Source organism: Pseudorca crassidens, chromosome 15, assembly GCF_039906515.1.
Source record: "Pseudorca crassidens isolate mPseCra1 chromosome 15, mPseCra1.hap1, whole genome shotgun sequence".
NCBI classification, from domain to species: Eukaryota; Metazoa; Chordata; class Mammalia; order Artiodactyla; family Delphinidae; genus Pseudorca; species Pseudorca crassidens.
In genome coordinates this window covers 58790215-58810516 of record NC_090310.1, presented here as the reverse complement: position 1 = coordinate 58810516, position 20302 = coordinate 58790215, and the positions used below count along the sequence as shown (strand labels likewise).

At 49.8% G+C, this 20302-nt stretch overlaps 1 protein-coding gene and 1 long non-coding RNA gene across 7 annotated transcripts in view; both read left to right on the top strand.

Annotated features, from left to right (window-relative positions):
- Positions 1-426: 426 nt before the first annotated feature.
- On the top strand, positions 427-9039 carry LOC137206424 (uncharacterized). Its single transcript, XR_010934648.1, has 3 exons — positions 427-633; positions 8116-8203; positions 8304-9039. It is a non-coding gene; the product is annotated as an uncharacterized lncRNA (long non-coding RNA).
- A 1838-nt stretch (positions 9040-10877) lies between these two features.
- The window catches only part of SMOX (spermine oxidase), a 38809-nt gene continuing 29384 nt past the window's right edge, over positions 10878-20302 (top strand). For all 6 annotated transcript variants that reach the window (XM_067707568.1, XM_067707565.1, XM_067707569.1 and 3 more), the window contains exon 1: positions 10878-11054. The gene's annotated coding sequence lies outside the window, so the exon portion shown is untranslated. The remainder of the gene's footprint in view (positions 11055-20302) is intronic.

Sequence of the window (20302 nt, the reverse complement as noted above, 5' to 3'; positions counted from 1 at the left end):
CAGACACTTCACAAAAGAAAATGTAGAGATGATAAAAATGCACATTAGAACTCTGAAAGTTTGAGAAGCTCTGAACTAGAGTGAAGGAACTTGAGGGCACTGGGGATGATCTGCATCTTGTAGGTGAGAACGGCTACCGTTCTCTGCGGCAGAAGTTCCTAGTGCTGTGAGCTCTGGAGTGTCTTCTCTCTTAACTAGTGACAGATCTATAAACAAATCCTGGGAATTGCCAAGAACAGAATGCTGTTTAAAGGAGCTCTGATCTTTCTGATGAAAGATTATTTCACAAGGCAAACACATCCTTCAAATGCACTTTTTATTTTTCTGAGTCTGAATTTGAATGTTTTGTGTATCTTGATCTTTGCTCCTGCCACAGTGTTTTGAAAGGACCCTGGACTCTCCTTTCTCTCCCCAGGTCATGTCTTCCAGGGTTGTCACAGGGACCTGCTCCACTTTTCCACATGGCTCAATTCCAGCTTTCAAGTCTGTGGGGAAACAATGATGAACTGGCCATTCTCCTATGTGTGAGGCCTTTTCCTTCTCCACTAAATAAAGACAAGGATGAGTCAGTCTCTGCCAACCTCCAGGATCTCCCAGTCCTCCCAGTGACTCAGAGGATGGTCTGTTTAAGGGGTAAATGCTCCTCCCAGGAAGTTGGTAGCCCCAGCCTCCACCTACCTGAGTCACCAGCCCTGGGTGCTCCTATTAAGACACAGAGACCCGGAAAGGCAGGCCAAGAAAGGTCAGGGATAAGTGGACCAGGAAAGAGGATAGGAGATGAAGGGCTAAAATGCAGGAGGCAAAATTTGTTCATTTTCTGGTGGCCCTGGGTGGACCAACAAAGGGCTCAGTGTCCCTATTTGAAAATGGGAGAAATTGAGTATCCTACAATATTAATAGACTCAGAAGTGGCCCAAAAGGAGAGAGATGTGTCCTCCAGGAATATATCTGGCTGGAGACAGACACACTTTGGAACTTTTCTGTGCAAAAGGGAGGGAGCCCTGGAGATGGTTTGTCCTCGAGGATTTCTAGGACAAGCTATAGCCTGATCAGGGCCTGCAGGAGGGTGGGGAGGCCTGCATGGGAGGAGGGGCAGGAGGTCAGATGTGGGGAGGCAGGCCTGAGGAAAGGGAGCTTGGCAAGTAGGGGCACCTCTGGAGGCACAGAGCAGCTGGTGGAAACACAGCAGCCCAAGACTTTGGTTTTGGTACTGCCTATGATGCTGGCTCTGGTTTTCTTCTCCCTGTCTCCTTCACTGCTTCTCTGTCCATCTTTGTTTTTCTGTATCCATTCCTCCCCTCTATCCTACAACACAGTGAGTAGTGAAGGTTCCCCTCCCCATGGGTTGAGTGTTTTCTTTCCTCTTTAGATGGTGACTGGCATCTGCTTATGGAAGCAGCAATCAACCCATCCTCTTTACTTGTCACTGACACAGTGCATTGTGGTCAAAAACGCTGTCTGCCACAGCTTCCCAGGGTGGGGTGGGGGCCAGGATGCTGACACACACAGGCACACACACTCAGCCATGGCCAGGTCAGTCTGCCCAACCAGAGCTATGAGGTCCTGGGCTGTCCCACTCTGATGTCTGGGATGTTGTGAGACAGTCCCCTGGACTGAGCTTGGCACAGACTCAGGGCTCAGAAAATATCTCCTGACTGAAGCTGAGTGCACAATGCACAGCTCTTCGGAGGGTGGGGGAGGTCTCAGAAGCCAGATGGGCAGCACCCAGAGGGGATAATGTTAAATGTTAGAAGGCATCTTGCTCAGAGCTCCCACTTCTATATGAGGGCATTAGGACCAGAGACGGCAAAGAGCTTGGAGAATGGTTCACCCTTAACCACGCCCCTTCTCTGCTCTGCCTCTCTTGACTAGTTCATGTGATTGAGACACACATCTTTGTTTTTCTTGGTTTCTCCAAATCCTGTGCAGTGGCTACCATACAGGGTTAGGCTGGAGATTGACAAGGTTTCTAGGGGTTGGTGGTACGAGTGGGGAAAGGGCGGGAGTAAGGCTAGACGTGTGGGGGACAGATGGTGGTGGAGGCATGGAGGAATCGAGGCCAAGAAGATGGTGCTCTGCTTTCAAGGTGATTGCCTATGCCCCGACCGCTAAACTCTGAGCACAAGAGCCCAAGTAGACAAAGATGGTCAAACAAACAAACAAAAAATCCAAGGAACAAATAAAACCCACGTAAGCTTAGAGTCTAGGTAGATGCCCTTTGATGCTTTGCAGAATTCCTGAGGTCTTCTGGAGCTTGCCAGGGTCTACGTCCTGGCCTGATTGCATCCAACTATGACGGTGAAGAACCAGACAGACATGGGTTCAGGGGCACAACTCCATCACTCATTACTGTGTGACTGGGGCCCATGCTTCCACTAAGAAATGACTCATTGTCTGAAATTCAGATTGAACTGGGTGTCCTAAATTTTTATTTACTAAATCTGGCAACCCTTCCAAACCCTCCAAAAGTCAGCCCCCACCTCCAACCCGAGGCCATCGGTAGCAGACCCTGAATTACTTTGAAGTCTGGCATTTCATCTAAAAAACTACATAAAATTTAAGTTCATCTCCATGTTTCTATCCTTGTTTTGATATAAAACAGGTATTAAACTATTGGGTTAGAAAGCAAACATATTTCACTTATTTACACCTGGTTTTGGAGTTGTTAAGGCCTTCCCATCTCAATGGCCAACTTTCCAGGTGGACAGAAGGAGGCCCTGGGCTGCACACGGGGCCCTAGGATTCTCTGCACCAGGTACCAGTGAACTAGGAAAGGAAGAGCAGGAGGGTGGGACTTTCACAAGGTCATGTTTGTTCAATTTAAAGGACTTCATTTTTGTCTTCTTATTTTACCTTTTTGATTGGTGTTTAATTGTCTCTTCTTTCACAAAATGGGAATAATTTTAGTTAAAAAAATTAAATTCCCTTACTTGGTAAAGTAAAGCGTAGGCAGGCAAGCAGAGCCAGAGCCTCCAGAAAAGCAGGGAGGAGGCAAGAGGGCACAAATCCCCTGAAAACAGCAGAGGGTGTTTTCAGAGCAGTGGCTACACATTGGAATAATCAGGATGCCCAAGTGGTACCCCAGACCCCCTGCATCAGAACCTTTAGGGGTGGGACCCAGGTGTCAGTGCTTTTTAAAGCTTCCTAGGTTATTCCATTATTCAGCTAAGGTTGATACCTTTGCTTTGGAGCTTTGTTACTTAAAGTCTGGCCTGAGGATCAGAGGCATCAACTTCACCTGGGAGCTGGTTAGAAATGCAGAATCTCAGACCCCACCCCAGAGCTGCTGAGTCAGAACATGTATTTAACAGAGTCCCCCAGTGCTTTGTATGCAGTCTGAAAGAACATGCTTTAGTGGATCTGTCAGGAGGCTCATCTTTTTTTTTAATTTAAAAATTTTTTAAATCTTTATTGGAGTATAATTGCTTTACAATGCTGTATTAGTCTGTGCTTTATAACAAAGTGAATCAGCTATACATATACATTTATCCCCATATCTCCTCCCTCTTGCGTCTCCCTCCCACCCTTCCTATCCCACCCCTCTAAGTGGTCACAAAGCACCGAGCTGATCTCCCTGTGCTATGCGGCTGCTTCCCACTAGCTATCTATTTTACATTTGGTAGTGTATACGTGTCCGTGCCACTCTCTCACTTCATCCCAGCTTACCCTTCCCCCTCCCCGTGTCCTCAAGTACATTCTCTATGTCTGTGTCTTTATTCCTGTCCTGCCTCTAGGATCTTCAGAACCAATTTTTTTTTTTTTTAGATTCCATATATATGTGTTAGCATACGGTATTTTTCTCTTTCTGACTTAGTTCACTCTGTATGACAGACTCTAGGTCTAGCCACCTCACTACAAATAACTCAATTTCATTTCTTTTTATGGCTGAGTAATATTTCATTGTATATATGTGCCACATCTTCTTTATCCATTCATCTGTCGATGGACACTTAGGTTGCTTCCATGTCCTGGCTATTGTAAATAGAGCTGTAATGAACATTGTAGTACATGATTCTTTTTGAATTATGGTTTTCTCAGGGTATATGCCCAGTAGTGGGATTGCTGGGTCATATGGTAGTTCTATTTTTAGTTTTTTAAGGAACCTCCATACTGTTCTCCACAGTGGCTGTATCAATTTACATTCCCACCAACAGTGCAAGAGGGTTCCCTTTTCTCCACACCCTCTCCAGCATTTATTGTTAGTAGATTTTTTGATGATGGTCATTCTGACCAGTGTGCGGTGATACCTCATTGCAGTTTTGATTTGCATTTCTCTAATGATTAGTGATGTTGTATCCTTTCATGTGTTTTTTGGCAATCTGTATATCTTCTTTGTAGAAATATCTGTTTAGGTCTTCTGCCCATTTTTGTATTGGGTTGTTTGTTTTTTTGATATTGAGCTGCATGAGCTGCTTGGAAATTTTGGAGATTAATCCTTTGTCAGTTGCTTCATTTACAAATATTTTCTCCCATTCTGAGAGTTGTCTTTTCGTCTTGTTTATGTTTTCCTTTGCTGTGCAAAAGCTTTTAAGTTTCATTAGGTCCCATTTGTTTATTTTTGTTTTTATTTTTATTTCTCTAGGAGGTGGGTCAAAAAGGACCTTGCTATGATTTACGTCATAGAGTGTTCTGCCTATGTTTTCCTCTAAGAGTTTTCTAGTGTCTGGCCTTACATTTAGGTCTTTAATCCTTTTTTTTTTTTTTTTTTTTTGCAGTACGCGGGCCTCTCACTGTTGTGGCCTCTCCCGTTGCGGAGCACAGGCTCCAGACGCGCAGGCTCAGCGGCCATGGCTCACGGGCCTAGCCGCTCCGCAGTATGTGGGATCTTCCTGGACCAGGGCATGAACCCGTGTCCCCTGCATCCGCAGGCGGACTCTCAACCACTGCGCCACCAGGGAAACTCTTTAACCCATTTTGAGTTTATTTTTGTGTATGGTGTTAGGGAGTGTTCTAATTTCATTCTTTTACATGTAGCTGTCCTGTTTTCCCAGCACCACTTATTGAAGAGGCTGTCTTTTCTCCATTGTATATTCTTGCCTCCTTTATAAAAAATAAGGTGACCATATGTGCGTGAGTTTATCTCTGGGCTTTCTATCCTGTTCCATTGATCTATATTTCTGTTTTTGTGCCAGTACCATACTGTCTTGATTCCTGTAGCTTTGAAAAGTCTGTCTTGATTCCTGTAGCTTTGTATAGTCTGAAGTCAGGAAGCCTGATTCCTCCAGCTCTGTTTTTATTTCTCAAGATTGCTTTCAGAAGGCTCATCTTGATGGGGTGGTCTTAGCTGCAGCTGGCCTCCTTTAATGGGAATCTGAAGGCCACAGGTGCTGGTCCCTCCATTAGAGTCTGCTCAGTATCTCCTGCTGCTGGGTGTACAAAGCTGAAGACTTACAGCAGTGGAGCTTGTATCCTTTCGCTGTGTCTGTTAGTGTATTTTCATTAGTGCATCATTATTCCATCAGAATAAATGTACAGTGACCAAGGATGTTGGCTGAAGATCAGGGAATCCTGTCCTGGAGGAGAAACCTAAGGACACCAGTCAGGATGTGTGGTGAGGACAAGATAAAGTATACAGTTTGGCCTTGACTTCAGATGCAATATTAATATACTGCATGCCCGGTTTTGAGCCAAGTACTCTCTTGTTTTCTAACTCTTTCTTCAATCAGATGGAATAGACATAACTTGTAAAAGGCTGGGAGTGGGGAACGATGATACTCTTTATTTGTCCTTCTATATCAGCAGCTATTGTCACAACAGTGCTGTGCAACAACCATGAAACCTCGGTGGCATAAAACAACTAGTGTTTATTTCTCATGTGTATGTGGGTTGACTGAGATGACTGTTGATCTCATGTATCTATAAGTTGGCTGGGTGCTGGCTTATCTAGGCTTGCATCAGACAGGCGCTTCAAGATAAATGGCCTTAGGGAGTTTGGCTCTAAGTGCTGGGTTGAGCTCTGGTCTGCTTCTTGTGTCTTCATTCTTTGGCCCCAGACTGAAGGGCAGTAGTTATCCAGGGGAGCATTTCTAATGGAGATGGTGAAAGCATAAGAAGGAAGTAGAAACATGCAGGAACTCTTAAGACTGAGGCTCACAACTGACACACTACCACTTCTACCCCATTTCATTGACCAGAGAAAGTCATACGGTCAAGCCCAATATCAGTGGGTGGGAAAATATACTCCACCTCCCTGAGTCCATGGCAATAATATGGGAGCACAATACTACACAGGGAAATGAAGAATTATGGCCCATACGTCAACTCACTGCATCCTCCAGCCAGAAACTATACTGCCTTGGGAATATGTGACCCATCCCTTCTAGAACTTTATAAACTCCCCCATGGAAGAGGCTGCTGGCTCTTCACCAAAAATCACTTTCCTACCCTTCCTGGGCTCCCAGCTAGAACACATTTCCCAGCCTTCCTTGTATTTAGGTGTGACTATGTGACTTGTTTTGGCTAATGGTATGTGAGTTGAAGTAATGTCATTTTTCAAGCTAAGGCTTTCCTCTGCTGCTGGCATTGTGCAGGTGACTATAAGGCTCTAATGGTTGCTGTAGGCATAAGTTGAAATGAGCCTAGATCCCTGAATCACTATGTGGAGGAAGGCCGTTATGAAATGGGAACACTTCTTTATCATGTGGGTAAGATATACATTTCTATTATGTTTGAACCACTGTATTTTTGGGTCTCCTTGCTATAGCAGGCAGCATTATTGTTACTAATACACTTTTTAAAGCCCTTCTTCAAGGGCTCTGTTCTCATAACACAGGGAGACCCAACTCCCTATGATGGTGGGTGTGGAAGTACATTGTAAACTGTGAAGTTCTCCACACACGTGAAGTCTATGATTAACGCTTTACTAATGTTTCAACTCAAAATGCAGTGTAAGTCAGCTGTACTGACGTGGCAGAGACTGATGTTAATAATTACTGATATCTAGAGGGGGCCTGATGGTTTAGACATCAGTTTTCACATCCTTTATTCTTTTAAATTTTCACCACAACCCTGAGAGACAGGCTTTTATCACTACCCCCATTTAAAGGATGAGAAAAGGGAATCTGGCAAACTTGCTAAAGGCCTCACAGCTGGTCAGGTGCCTGAGCCTGACCTTCTTCCTCTTGTCATTCTGGAGAAAACAATGAGGAGCTGTCTTAACTCCAGGCCACTTTGCACCAATCAGGCTCCAAAGTCTCCCTTGGGGGGACAGGAAAACAGGTTATACCCAAGGCTGATGCTGGTGGCTTGATGTGTAAGGAGCATTTAAAGTTCCAGGCCCTAGTTAAAACTGCCTACCCAAGGAATCTGTTCTTGAAGATAAGAGAGAGGTATTTCTTGGGGCTTCTGCTTTGTGGTAGATTATCTGCAAAGATGGTTCCTAAGGATTCCTTCTATTCCTGTATGCACATTTGTTATGGGTTGAATTATGTCCCTCCCAATAGACATCTTGGATATGTTGGAGATATATTGGAGTCCTAATCCACAGGACCTCAGAATGTGACCTTATTTGGAGATAGTGTCTTTACAGAGGTATCAAGTTAAAATGAAGTCATCAGGGTGGGCGCTAGTCCATTGGTGTCTTTATAAGGGGGAATTTGGGCACAGAGATAGGCATAGGCACACTGGGAGAACACACATGAAGATAAAGGAATGAAGGCAGAGACTGGGGTGTTGCATCTACAAGCCCAGGAACACCAAACCATCAGAAGCTAGGAGAGAGGAATGGAACAGATTCTCTTTCTCTCATAAAAGGAATCAACCCCCCCCGACACCTTGGTCTCAGACTTCCAACCTCCACAAGTATGAGACAATACATTGATTAAGACACCCAGTTTGTGGGACTTTGTTGCAGCAGCCCTAGTAAACTAATATAGCACCCCACTTCCTCCCATTAAGAGGTAGAGTCAGTTTATCCTCCCCTTGAATCTGAGCTGGCTTTGTGACTTTCTTTAGCTAACAGAATGTGACAGAAATAATGAATTGGCAGTTCTAGGCCTAGGTCTTAAGATGCCTGGCAGCTTCCATTTTCACCCTCTGGGAAGCCAGGCTGCCATGTTGTTAGTATATTTTGTTGGAGAGCTCACATGGAAAGAGAAGCCATTTGGATTGTTTCAGCTCCAGACAAGCTTCCAGTTGATGTCCCTAGTCAACACTGAATGCAGCAGAAGAACAATCTAGCTGGGCCCAGTACACCAAAAGAATTGTAAGGAAGAAATCATTGTTCTTTTAAGCCACTAAGTTTTGGGGGTGGTTTGTTACACAGCAATAGGCAACTGAAACGTGCGCCTTCATTTTTTTGGCAGGTACTCCAGCACCTCTGCCACTGTTGTTCCTAAAGCCAGGTGCCACCAGTACTATTCTCCTCCTGAATGGATTCTGGGTGATGCCTGTCTCCAGACATTGCTCACTTCCATATGAAAATTTGCAATAGTGCATCTGGTTGGCAGGAGTTGGATGATGCCAGGAGATTGAGAAAGAGTGTTTCTGGCTTTGAAAGTAGGTGGTGCAGGAAAGCTTCCCAAACATAGAAGAATGTTCAGAAGGTAGTGGGCACCACTGAAACATAATGAAGGTCTTCAATAATGGCTAATACATTTTTGTGAACCTACTGTGTGCTTGGCACACAGTTTGGGGTCCATTCATCTTCTAATGGTAAACCCTGACTTCACCCTTCCTCACTCTCCATCCCTGTGGTTTAGATGGGATCGACCCCAGGGTTGGGCTTGTGATTCAGGCCCCAACAATGACATGTGACCCAGTCAGAGCCAACTTGGTGTAACCTTTGCTTTTTGCTGGGACAGCTGAAAGAAATGAGGACTTGGGCTGTGAGGATGGAGCCTAGAGCTGCTGGCAGCCATCCTGCTGCTGCAAAGAACAGAGATGAGAGATGAGAAGAGGAAGACCAAGTCGATATTTTTTGAACTTCTTGGTACTGGATCAGTCATACCATTGAAGTCTTCTGTTATGTGAGCCTGTACATTTCCTATTTGCTTACAACAAGTCAATTTAAATAGTTTCCCATCATTTGTAATTTGTCACGTCCACCTTTTTCTTTTTTTTAAAGAGTGTAAGATTTTTTTTAAATGAATTTATTTTATTTATTTTATTTTTGGCTGTGTTGGGTCTTTTGTTACTGCGCACGGGCTTTTCTCTAGCTGTGGTGAGCAGGGGCTACTCTTCATTGCGGTGTGTGGGCTTCTCATTACCATGGCTTCTTTTGTTGTGGAGCACGGGGTCTAGGCGTGCGAGCTTCAGTAGTTGCGGCTCATGGGCTCTAGAGTGCAGGCTCAGTAGTTGTGGCACATGGGCTTAGTTGCTCCGTGGCATGTGGGATCTTCCAGGACCAGGGCTTGAACCCGTGTCCTCTGCATGGGCAGGCGGATTCTTAACCACTGCACCACCAGGGAAGCCCTGTCAAGTCCGTCTTAATCTTGTTTAATACAAGTCTTTGGAGTAGAGACCATTTTACAGATGAGAAAACTGATACACAGATTAACTTCCCCAAGGCCACGTGGAGGCAGAATCCAAACCCAAGAAAGCTAATCCTGAGAGGCCACTTATAAATATTCTGCTCTCCTTGGTGACAGGGAAGGATTCACAAAGGAGGGTGTGACATTTAACCTGACATTTAACTCCAAGGGGACACAGGGGTTTGTTAGGAGCAGGGAGAAAGGCTTCTAGGTGGAGGGAATAGCTTGGGCAATGACAAGGACTTTGCGCTAAGAAGAAACCTCACCTGAAATTCACCTTGTCCCTGGCCTGCAGTCTGTACTCAAGAGTGTCCTTCTTTCAGGGGAGCATCATACTCCATTTCTGCAGGAACACCTCTGTCTTCCTGGCCTCTGGACCCATGTGGACCTATGCTCTGCACTGGGGCCCGGTGGGTTCCCTGTGGGGTCCAGGTTAGGTGGGGCACCCTCCTCAGCCTGAAAGACAGTTCAGGCAGGGACCCAGCTTCCACAGAAGGCTTGCCCCGTTGGACTGGATCTCTATCAGCCCCAGGAGGCCCTGGAGATGCTCACAGGTTAAACAGAATGAAATTGTCAGAGACCACTGCCCCCTACCCCCTCTTAAAGTAGAACAATGAAAGACTACTGGGGAGCAGAATCTCAAATAGAAAAAGAATAAACAAATAACCTCCAAATCTTTGATTTTTTTTTAAGGAAAAAAATGACCCTCATACTTACAGTTGCTTCGGGTTTTATTAAATTCAGGACGAGGCAGTAGGTACCAGTGAAAGATATTTCTAACAGAGGCCACCTCTGCTCAATGTCGTGGCTGTGAAGGGACAGGCTCCAGCGATTTGAATGCCCCCTTTCCCCTTGCAGTTGAAGGTTCGAGATTAATGCGAGGAGGTATGGGAGGGGGTGGTGGTGGCTGGGTGCGGCGGTAGTGTTGCAGAGAAAATGAGGTTGGAGGTGGCCCCTTGGGGACGAGCCCTCTGACCACAACTGAGATCCAGTGGAGGGTCTGCCGGAGTGAAGGCAGCTCCGGGAGGAGAGAGAGGCGCCCATTCCTTTCAACAGGAGGGTTTCGAGTTCTGCGGGTAAACTGAGGCCTGCATCCTTGCTCTGCTCGTCACCTGGCAGGCAGCTTCGGCTCCACGTTACGCCCAAGCACAGGGCGCGCAAGGCTGGGCTGCCTGCTTTTCTTTTGGGGACAGGTGGGGACGTTCTGCGCCCAGCTTGAGGAGGGGGCCGTGGAACCCAGGTGGGGAGCGCTGGGCCCGGGTCCCTCCGCAAGGTGGGTCCCTGAGGTTCTCTGCCAACGCAGCCTCCAGCCTCCCCACCCACGGCGGGCGGGTCGGGGGAGGAGCTCGGCGCGTCCCCGCCCCGAGGCGGAGAGGGGGCCGGGCCTGAACAGATTGGGAGGGGTGGGCCGAGGACGCTAGGCGGAGCGGGGCCCCACACAGGCCGCAGCGGCTGGCTCGGGCCCCTACGGTCCCGGCGGCGGCTGGAGAAGGAAGCCAGGCGGCTGAAGAGAAGGGGAGGCGGAGGAGGCCGAGGTGGAGAGCCGCTCGTCGCAAACTCACTTCCCCGGCTCAGCAGGGAAAGGTACCACGCGCGCCTGCTCCCGGCTCCCCGATCCCCGGTCGCCGGCCCCGCTCGAGCGCAGGCTGGGGCTGCGTCCGCCGCGGGAGGGTGAGGGGCCCGCCGCGGCCCCGAGGGCTCGGCCGGCCCGGGGCTCCGGCAGCCGGAGCGGCGCTCTGGCGGGAGGGCCAGGGTGCCCGGCATTCCCGGAGGCCGGCGAGGGCTGTGGGCGCCGCGCCCCTTCGCTCGCGTCGTGGGAGGCGGCGGTCAGGCAGGGTGGCGGTGGTCCCGAGGCGGGGGGCTGTGGGAGGGTGGAAGGCAGGCAGGACCCTAGGGCTGCGTGCAGCTGGGGAGCACCGGCGGCGCCCGGCGGGCGCGCTCCGTGGGCGCAGACAAAGCCGGGCGCGGACGCCCCGCGACGGCTTGGGCCGCCCAGAGCATGGGCACTGGGGAGGGAAGAGAAGGCGCCGGGGCAACGGCTGGGACACGGGGAGGGGCTGGGCCGCCCTCCCAAAGGGCGTCCAGGTGGTCTCCTCGGGGTATCCCCTGGACAATGTGGGGAGCAGCTCTCTCCGAAGAGCCAACTAGGGGCTAATGGGCTGCGCTGGGCTAGGCGAGAGCCAGACTCGGAATGGGGTAGGGAGTGTCGAATGCTTAATTTGGGAGAGGGACTCAGAGAAGCCACTGCCCAGGGGTGGGGGCTGGGGCTCCGGTAGAGCCGGTGAGGGGCCTGGGGTCCCCCTCGGAGCTTGCACCAGGAAGGGGTGTATGGCCTGATAAGAGAAGCGCCGTGGCTGGCACCTGTGGTGAAATGTGCCCACAGGTTGGTTGAACAGTCTGCCTGTGGTGGCACATCCCGTGCCAATCCGCGGAGGGGGTGGGTAACTTGTCCGTGTTTGGAGCAGGCAGCAAAACGGCAAGTGTCTAGGGGGGTCACTGGAATGGGTAGGTGTGCATCTGAAAGTGTGTGTAGCGAAGGCCCCACGTCTGCGTTTTGCTTCTTTGCCCCCCTCCCCTTTCCTCTTGTTAGCTGGGCTCCTGCCACAGGCTAATGCCTAACTAGGGTTCCAAGATGGTCTGCTCCCTGTCCCCCATTCTTCAAGTTACTTCCCCTCTCTCCAGTATTAAAAGTGGCTACTTTCCCCCTGGATCATTCACAACAGTGTAAGAACATGCTTTGCCACTGCTCCCCTCCATTTTATGGCCCCCTTTTTTGCCTTCATCCCTCATTCTCCCCTAGCTAAAGACACACTTCTCCACTTCCCTTCACAGCAAAACTTCTCCAGAGAGCTGTCTGTACCTGTGGTCCCTGGGTTCTTCAGCTCACTTGACCTGGCTTTGGTCCCACCGATTCACTGAAACTACCAAGTAAAGGTCTCCCTTGATTTACACTCCCCCACAAGTAGGTCTTCCTTGACCTCCCTTGGTCTTGATCACTCTCTCCCATATCCTTTCTTGGCTTCTCCTGGTTTTCTTCCTTACCAACCCCCCTTTCCCCCCACCAAAGCCCTTCCTTACTTGTCTTTAAGGACAACTCCTTCACTCACTCTGAATGTTGGAGGATCCCTGGGCTCTGTTCTCAGCCCCCTCCTCTCCCCTGAGTCCCTTCTATTTACATACCCCTCAAGCTCTCATTTTTTCTTATAATTCTTAAAATCAAACATTTATTTACAAACACAGGTCTTAAGTGTATATCATTTTCATTCTCATGATTTTAAGTAGCAAATTTTATCTCCAGTCCCAACCTCTCTATCCAGCCACCCATCTGATGACTTAAGGTGTCATAGGTATGAAAAAGTTAATATGGATGAAACAGAACCCTGACTGTGCTCCCCAAGCATGACTCTCCGCAGGCCTTCCCATCTCAGTAAAGGGCCTGTAACCCACCCACCATTAAAGAAAGGAAACCGGGTAGTATCATCTCCTCCCTTTTCCTCCCTCTCCACATCTAGTGCTACAGCAAGTGCTTTTGGTTCCTTTTGCCAAATCTATCTCAGGCCTATTCTTCATGCTCTGACTCCACTGCTGCTGCCCTAGGCTACTGCCCCAGGCCAAGCCACCTTTTATATCTTTCCTGAATATTGTAGTAGCTTTTGCCTGCTTTCCCTAAGTCTGCAATTGCCTCCTCAAATCCATTTTAACAGAGCAGCAAGAACAATTTAGAAAAATATTTAGTCTCATTGCTCTAAGACCTCAATAGCTCCCTGTTGTACTTGGAATGAAATTTCAAATCTTTTCCCTGACCTTTCAGATCTTCCAAGGTCTGGTCACTGCTGACCTCCCCCAGCCTTATCCTAACACTGTCCCCTTTTCATCTTCCTGACAGTCACACCTGAATCACTTCTGCCCCTTGAACACCTAAGCTTTTTCCTGCCCTGTGTCCTTTGCCTGTGTTGTTTTCTCTGCCTGGAATGTTCTTCCAAGGTTTTCTACTGGGCTGGCTATGCTCCTTCTTATTTTTCAGGTCTCAGCTTAAATATGCCTTCCCAGTCTTGGTAGAAGCCCATCATTCCCTGTAATTCATCGTAGCACCTGGTTTACTTTCTTCATTGTGCTTATCACAGTTCATAACCATTTGTTGCAGTTGTCTGTTTACTTTTTCTGGCTTTCTAAGGGCTGGAACCTTGACTGAATGGCCCACTGCTGAATCTAGAGCATTTAGCACAGTACCTGGCATGTAGCTGATACTCAGGAAATATTGAGCCAGGTGGAAAGGTCAGGGCAGTGCAGGAGCCCCTTGTAAACCTCAGGTGATCCTAAGGATTTTTATTTTCTTTCCATGAAAGCAGTTGTGCAAATCACTGCAAGAATCTGAGGGGGTCAGTGGGAAAAAGGGAAGGCTCAAAGGCAGGCCTGTATGCCTAGTGGGAGATTGGGTGGGTCTGGGGGTGTGTGGAGTTGATGTGGGTTGCTGTGGGTTGGGGAGAAATGATTTCCTTTGCTCTCTTTGGTGGAAATCCAGCCTGGGTCAACAGAGGGGTGTGTGCCTGTGTGCTTGTGTGTGATTTCTAACTCGTGAGATGGGGATGGCCTGGGCAGCCAGGGCTTTACTTTACCCAGTCTCTTGGGTGGCTGCTGGGTGCCTAGCCCTCAGGGCAGGGAGTTGAAGGGGAGGAAGAAGCTGGAGTTGGGGGTCTCTGTAGACCCTTGTCTTTCCACCCACAGCTCCCCTTTTTGCACAGAGGAGCCAACTGAGAATTGAGCTGTTTGGCTACTGCTCTCAGAATGGAGGGCTAAGAACTGAGGGACCTCAGATCTGGGAGAGGGAAGCTTGGCCCTGGACAGGGGGACTGGTGATGGACCAAGGTAACATTGGGAGGTGAGCGCTGGAACTAGGGGATAGGGGTTCAGATCAGGGCTGGGCTGGCATGCCTAGGAAAGGCTTTGAGCTAGGATAGATGGAAGAAATGAGGGTATCCTGGGTGGGAGAAATCAGGCAGAGGCCAAGAGGCTAGGCCAGGGCCCTGGTATACTCACTGCGTGCCAGGCAGTGTTCTAAAGACTTTGCAAATATTAGCTCCTTTGATCCTCTTTTCTTTTTAATAAATTTATTTATCTTTTTATTTTTGGCTGCATTGGGTCTTTGTTGCTGCACATGGGCTTTTTCTAGTTGCAGCGAGCGGGGGCTACTCTTCATTGTAGTGGCTTCTCTTGTTGCGGAGCACGGGCTCTAGGTGCATGGGCTTCATTAGTTGTGGCACATGGGCTCAGTAGTTGTGGCTCGTGGGCTCTAGAGCACAGGCTCAGTAGTTATGGCACACAGGCTTAGTTGCTCCGCGGCATGTGGGATCTTCCTGGACCAGGGCTTGAACCCGTGTCCCCTGAATTGGCAGGCGGATTCTTAACCACAGCACCACCAGGGAAGTCCTCCTTGAATCCTCTTAACAGCTCTGTAAAGTAGGTCTTATTCCCATTTTACAGACTGGAAGACTGAGGCACAGTCATACAGCTCGGTAGTGACAGAGCAAGGATTTGAACCTAGGCAGCCTGGCTCCAGAATAAATGCTCTAAGACACTCTACTCTGTCACTTCTTTCATGCCTCTCAGATATGCGCCAGCTGAAGTCTTCTTAACAAATGTTTTTTCGTGACCCGCAGAGGTGCCTGGCCTTGGGGCTGGGGAAGTAGGAAAGAAGTCACACCCTGTAAGGTAGAAGGGATCCTCACTCAGAGTGGGCAGCTGAGTCTCTCTGTTTCTTCCAGGAGGGGCTTTGGGCCCAGGCCAGGTAGTTGGGTGTCACGCACACTGTGATTTCCGGGAGCTAGGGAGGACAACTACTTCTCGTACAAAAACAGCTCCCTGCTTGAGATGCCACCATTGGAGTGTCACTTCTCTGGGTTCAGCATTGCCACATTGCCCTCTTCATCTGCCTCTGGAGAGCCCAGAGAGGTGAGGTAGGAACTCTGCAGATAAACTGGCCTGTTTTGTATTCCATCTAGGATGTTGTGAGGTGGAGCTTCAGACTTGGCCTTGGGAAACCTGGATGGGGGTCTGAGTAGGGCTGGACTGAAGGTGGGAGCAGAGCTGGGGGAACAGAGAAATGGGAACTGAAAAGAGCTTAATCCACTTCAGTATTGTCCCTGTCCTTACCCCTTTTTGTCTGTCTGTAAAATGAGATTAGAGAGACTTTTTTTTTTTTGCTCCCCAGAGGTTGTAGAAGCCAGGAACTCCTTGAGGTTACATGCGTGAGTACCTTCTTGCAGACCCAGGGTAAAGAGCGAGGACTCCCCACGGGATGCCCATCTGTAGGAACTGGGCCAGCCAGTTCCTACAGACAGCCTTGTCCTTTGAGGCTTTCCTGTTTGGTCATGAGGACACCTCTGGGCAGGTGACTTGGCCTCCCAGGGGCCTGGCTAATAGGCTGAGAAAGGGTTTGCTGACCACACAGGGCTGGAGTCTGTTTGCTGCAAGTTCTGACCCCAGGGTTTAGGGGATCTGCTCATCTATCTCAGATCCTCCCAGCCCCCCAGGAAAAGAGGGAGGCAGACTCAGTGGCATTCTCTTCTGCATTTTGGGAAACTGAGGCCCAGAGCAAGCACATTGCTGCTGGAAGCTCACTAGGCCCATGTTTCTGAGGAGTGCTCCTTCTCTGGAGTATGCAGGAGGCTTGTCCCCACTGCTTGAGTCCTTGTCTGCTGAGTTGAGGTGAAGGCTGTGGCAGAGCCTGAGTCCAGCAGGCTAGAGCTGAGGGTGGACTTTCCAACAACTGGACACTGGGCCTTGTTACCTGTGGTTGGCATCTGGCATCTTCTATGCCCCACCCTGGTGCTTGGGGCCACTGGGAACACAGGACAGGGTCCCCACTCACCAGGAAATAAGAATGAGCTATGCCAGATGTGATGTAATGAGGTGCAGTTCAGACCAGCTTCTTGGAGGAGGAGGTGCTTTTAGAGCGCCCTGAAGTCTTGGGTAGCTTTGACCGACACAGGAGGGGATGGCATTCCTGAGGTGGAGGGGGAGCCCTGGACAAGTCAGTCAGAGCATTGATTGTCAAGCCACTGAGTCTAGACTTGATTCACTAGGCCCTGGGGAGCCATCGAAGCTTATAGGCCATAGGTGCAAGGAGTTGATTAGAGCAGTGGTCCATAAAATTACTTCCCAAACTCTAGCATACATGTGGACAGCTTGTTAAAATTCAGGTTCCAATTCAGCAGGTCTGGGGTGGGGCCTGAGACTCTGTGTTTTCTAACAAGCTCCTGGGTGGTATGATGCTGCTGGCCCATGGGTTATCTTTGTGTAGTGAGGGTTGAGACTGGGGACTTTGGGCCAGGCAGGTACAGGGATGGGCACAGATCAGGTGAGACCCGAAACAGATAAAGGGGACTGTCCTGGCTCCTGTGAACTGTGTTGGGGAAGCATATAGACTGCTTGTATGGGGGCAGGGCAGAGGGGAGCATGTGGAGGGTATGGGATGCAGGGGCTACTCTGTTGGCGGGGTGGGGCTGGGTGAGGTGCTTCTGGGGACTTGGATCTCAGGCTGGGAGAAAGGCCTGATTTCTAGGGTGCCTGACTTTGAGGAGCTCCCAAAACCATGAGAAAGTGTTTTAGGCGACTGCCCCAGGGCAGGGTGACACGGAGATGGCATGTAGGGTGTCTTATCTTTCCCCACAGCCAAGCCCGGCCCTGTGGTTAGCCAATCTGGGGTGAGCACTCTTCCTCCAGCCAGGGTTGGGCCAAGGAGATTGGGGAAACAGCTGACGCCAGCCTTAGACATGCCATCTTCCCCTGAAAGCCCCTAAAGTTCCCCCAGCTGTTGAGCTCTCACCCCCAGCGAGCATCCCTGACCCCTGCCTGGCCTGCGTGAGTCCTTGTAGCTGCCCTGATGGTTGCATGAGCTGCTGTTGGGGTCTTATCCCACTCAGGCCGCCTCCCCAGTGCACCTGGAAGTGGGGAGGCCTGGTTGCTTCATTCTGCTCTGCCCCTGGCTGAGACACTACAGGCAAGTGTGTGCTCTGCTCTGAGGACTCAGTTTCCTGTAAATTGAGGGATTCAGTCCCCTCTCTGGGGAGCAGGGTGGAGAGTTGCAGGGTTTGTTGAGTAGAGCACTATATCTTCCCAGAATGGCAGCTTAATACATTTTAATTTTGGTTTACTATTGAAACTTGCGTGCTGATGATGGAGTCGAATGAGCAATTTGCCCAGAAGAGCTGTCCAGCTTGATTTGGGGATCTCCCAAGACCCCTTGTTCTCTGGGCTTTGCAGAGCCTGAAGGGTGGTATCTGATACCACTGGTCAGATGAGGTCCCTCTAGACCCTAGCAGGAGGGTAGGCAGTCACCTCACCCAAAGAAAGGTGGGAAGGGCAGACACTAAAGGCAGAGGTTCTGTTGCCCTGGGCAGTGCCAAGAGGGGCTTTCAGGCTAAGCTCTCAAAATGTCACTTATAACTCCTAAAAGGATAACCCCCCCCCCACTCCCCCTCTTGATTCCTACCCATGTGCTCCCTGCTGTGCCAGGCTGTCCTGAGGGGGTGGGAGGAGGTGGCATTTCTCAAAGACTGTTCTGAGAAACCTCAAGGGTTCAGGGAACAAACAAGGGTAGAAACTGGAAAATCCACTCCACTATCCTATGGGAGATTCAGAATGCATTTAAGAGAATTAAAGGCTTTGACAAGTGCTGTAGAAAAGAAACTGGTGTTTTCTAAACTGATTAGACCATAGACAATTTTTTTTTTGAAGACATCCTAATAATGACCAACTGACCAATAGAACACCTGGTTGGAAGGGCTGATGTGGGAGGATGCTGCTCCATGAGAGACTACAAACACGGGTGATGGGTGGGCCCAGAAGTGCCAGGGAGGGAAGGTAGGATGGAACAATAGCTTCCTGGGGGAGGTGGACTTGGTGGGATGGGTACATTTGGAGAGTTAGTGGAAGAAAAGGGTACTGTAGAGGGAGGGATGGCCTGGAGGGGACTGGGGCCCAGAACCCGCCCTGGGTTCTAGTGGCAGTAGCTTTGCTTCACTGGGTGGGTGGGCAAGGGACCCAATAGTAGCCAGGCCTGGGTCTTCTGGATTCTGGGAGGGCCTCCTACCCCATCCTTCCCTCCCATCTTCTTGCCCTGCAAGTTCTTTCCCAGCCTCTCATCTCAGAGAGTGAGGTTGTGATCCCTGGGCAAGAAGGTAAAACCTCTCTGTGCCTCACCATCCTCATTTGTACCGTGGGGATAATGTTACCTCCCTGATAGGGTTGTTGTGACACCCAGATTCTTGTTGGCTGCTCTCAATGTGATTGACATGGCTGCAGGCAGTGTCTCCAGGAAGGACCCAGGGAAGGGGACACTCGTCAGGGATTTAAGAGGCACAAAGGTCAGCAGAGAGCATGTCAGGCTCAGGATAGGGTCTTGATTAGAACAGAGGGGTGATTTTCCAGAAAGGCAAGAAAAGAGTGAGGACTGACTTCCTGAGGGAGTGGCTAGCAGGGTGGGGATATCTGGGCAGAGTGAGGAGACTTCACAGGCCACCCTGGGCCCTGTGGGCCTAGTCTGGGTATGGGAGTCCTGGGGTCCAGTTGGTGTATGTAGGAGACAGCGGGGCTGAGGGCAGGGAGGAGGTGTCAGGGACCTGCCTTCATTCATTAGCCCACTGGGAGCCATTGAAGGTTTTTGAGCAGGGCAGTGGTTTGATCAGATCAGTGGTTTAGTGAGAAAAGTGGCAGGGTGTGATGGTGGGTTGGGGGTACAGGACCCCTCCCCCCTCACTGGGCTTCCTCAGAGAATTGCTGTGTGCTTTCATGTCTCAAGCATGGGGAGGGGCGAGTTGCTAATATGACCCTCAGATTATCAGAGCTCTGAGTCATTTTCCCAACAGTTTAGGAATCTCACTCTTGTCACCTTCCTGGAAGGGGTGTCTGAAGTGTAGGACAGGGAGAGTCCCTGGGCTCGTGCTCGTCCTGCCTCCCCTGTCGCTGGGAGAGAAGGTCAGTGAGGCCACCCTGCCTTGCCCCTCACCACACCTCATATCCTCTGAGGTGTGAGGACTCTTTGTTCAGCAGCTCAGGTGGAAGTGATGGGGTGCAGCATTTCAAACAGCAACCCAGAAGTTGCTGTAATGGTGCGATGTGGGTAACAGGCCTACGTAGTGACAACAGCCCTCAGGGAGACCCTGGTAGGGGGTGCTCAGCGAGCTTTCTTACCCAGTTCAGCTGCACTTTCTTCTTCCTTTGACCCTGTCTCTTTCTTCCTCAAATAGGCAGGAGCCCAAGGCTTTTTCTTGCTCTCTCTAAATCAGGGGTCAGTAGGAGGGAGGACGAAGAAAAGCATTTGGGTTCAATCAGACCAGGGTAGCTTGGCTGTTGTGCGGCGAGGGTAAGTCTAGTACCCCTGCCCCTCAGTCCAGATTCGTTTATCATCTAGCTGCTTCTTGCAGGAGGGTGTTAAGGAAGGTGTGATTTAAGACCAAGAGAAGCAGCACTTGGAAATGAGTTGTAATTTATTAGGAAACAGAACGAAGAACCCAGCCACCCTCTGCAGCCTTGTGCCAGGCCCTGGTAGACCCATAATTCCTGTCCTCCCCATGTGGCCCACGGGGCATGAGCTATTTCACAAATGGGAACACTGGCAGTGCCAGCAAATGGCACGACTGGGTCTCAAGCCCAGGTTCTAGGACATCTGGTTTCATGCCCTTTCCTCAAGTCACAGACCCCTCAGAGCCCGTCTCCAAACCTTCAACCATGCCTTCCTACCCACAACCAGACCTCTTCCCCAAGCCAGCCCAGCCCAGCTCCCCCAGACTCCTGACTCTAGGGAGAAGACACTGATGGGTGCTCCTAGTGGA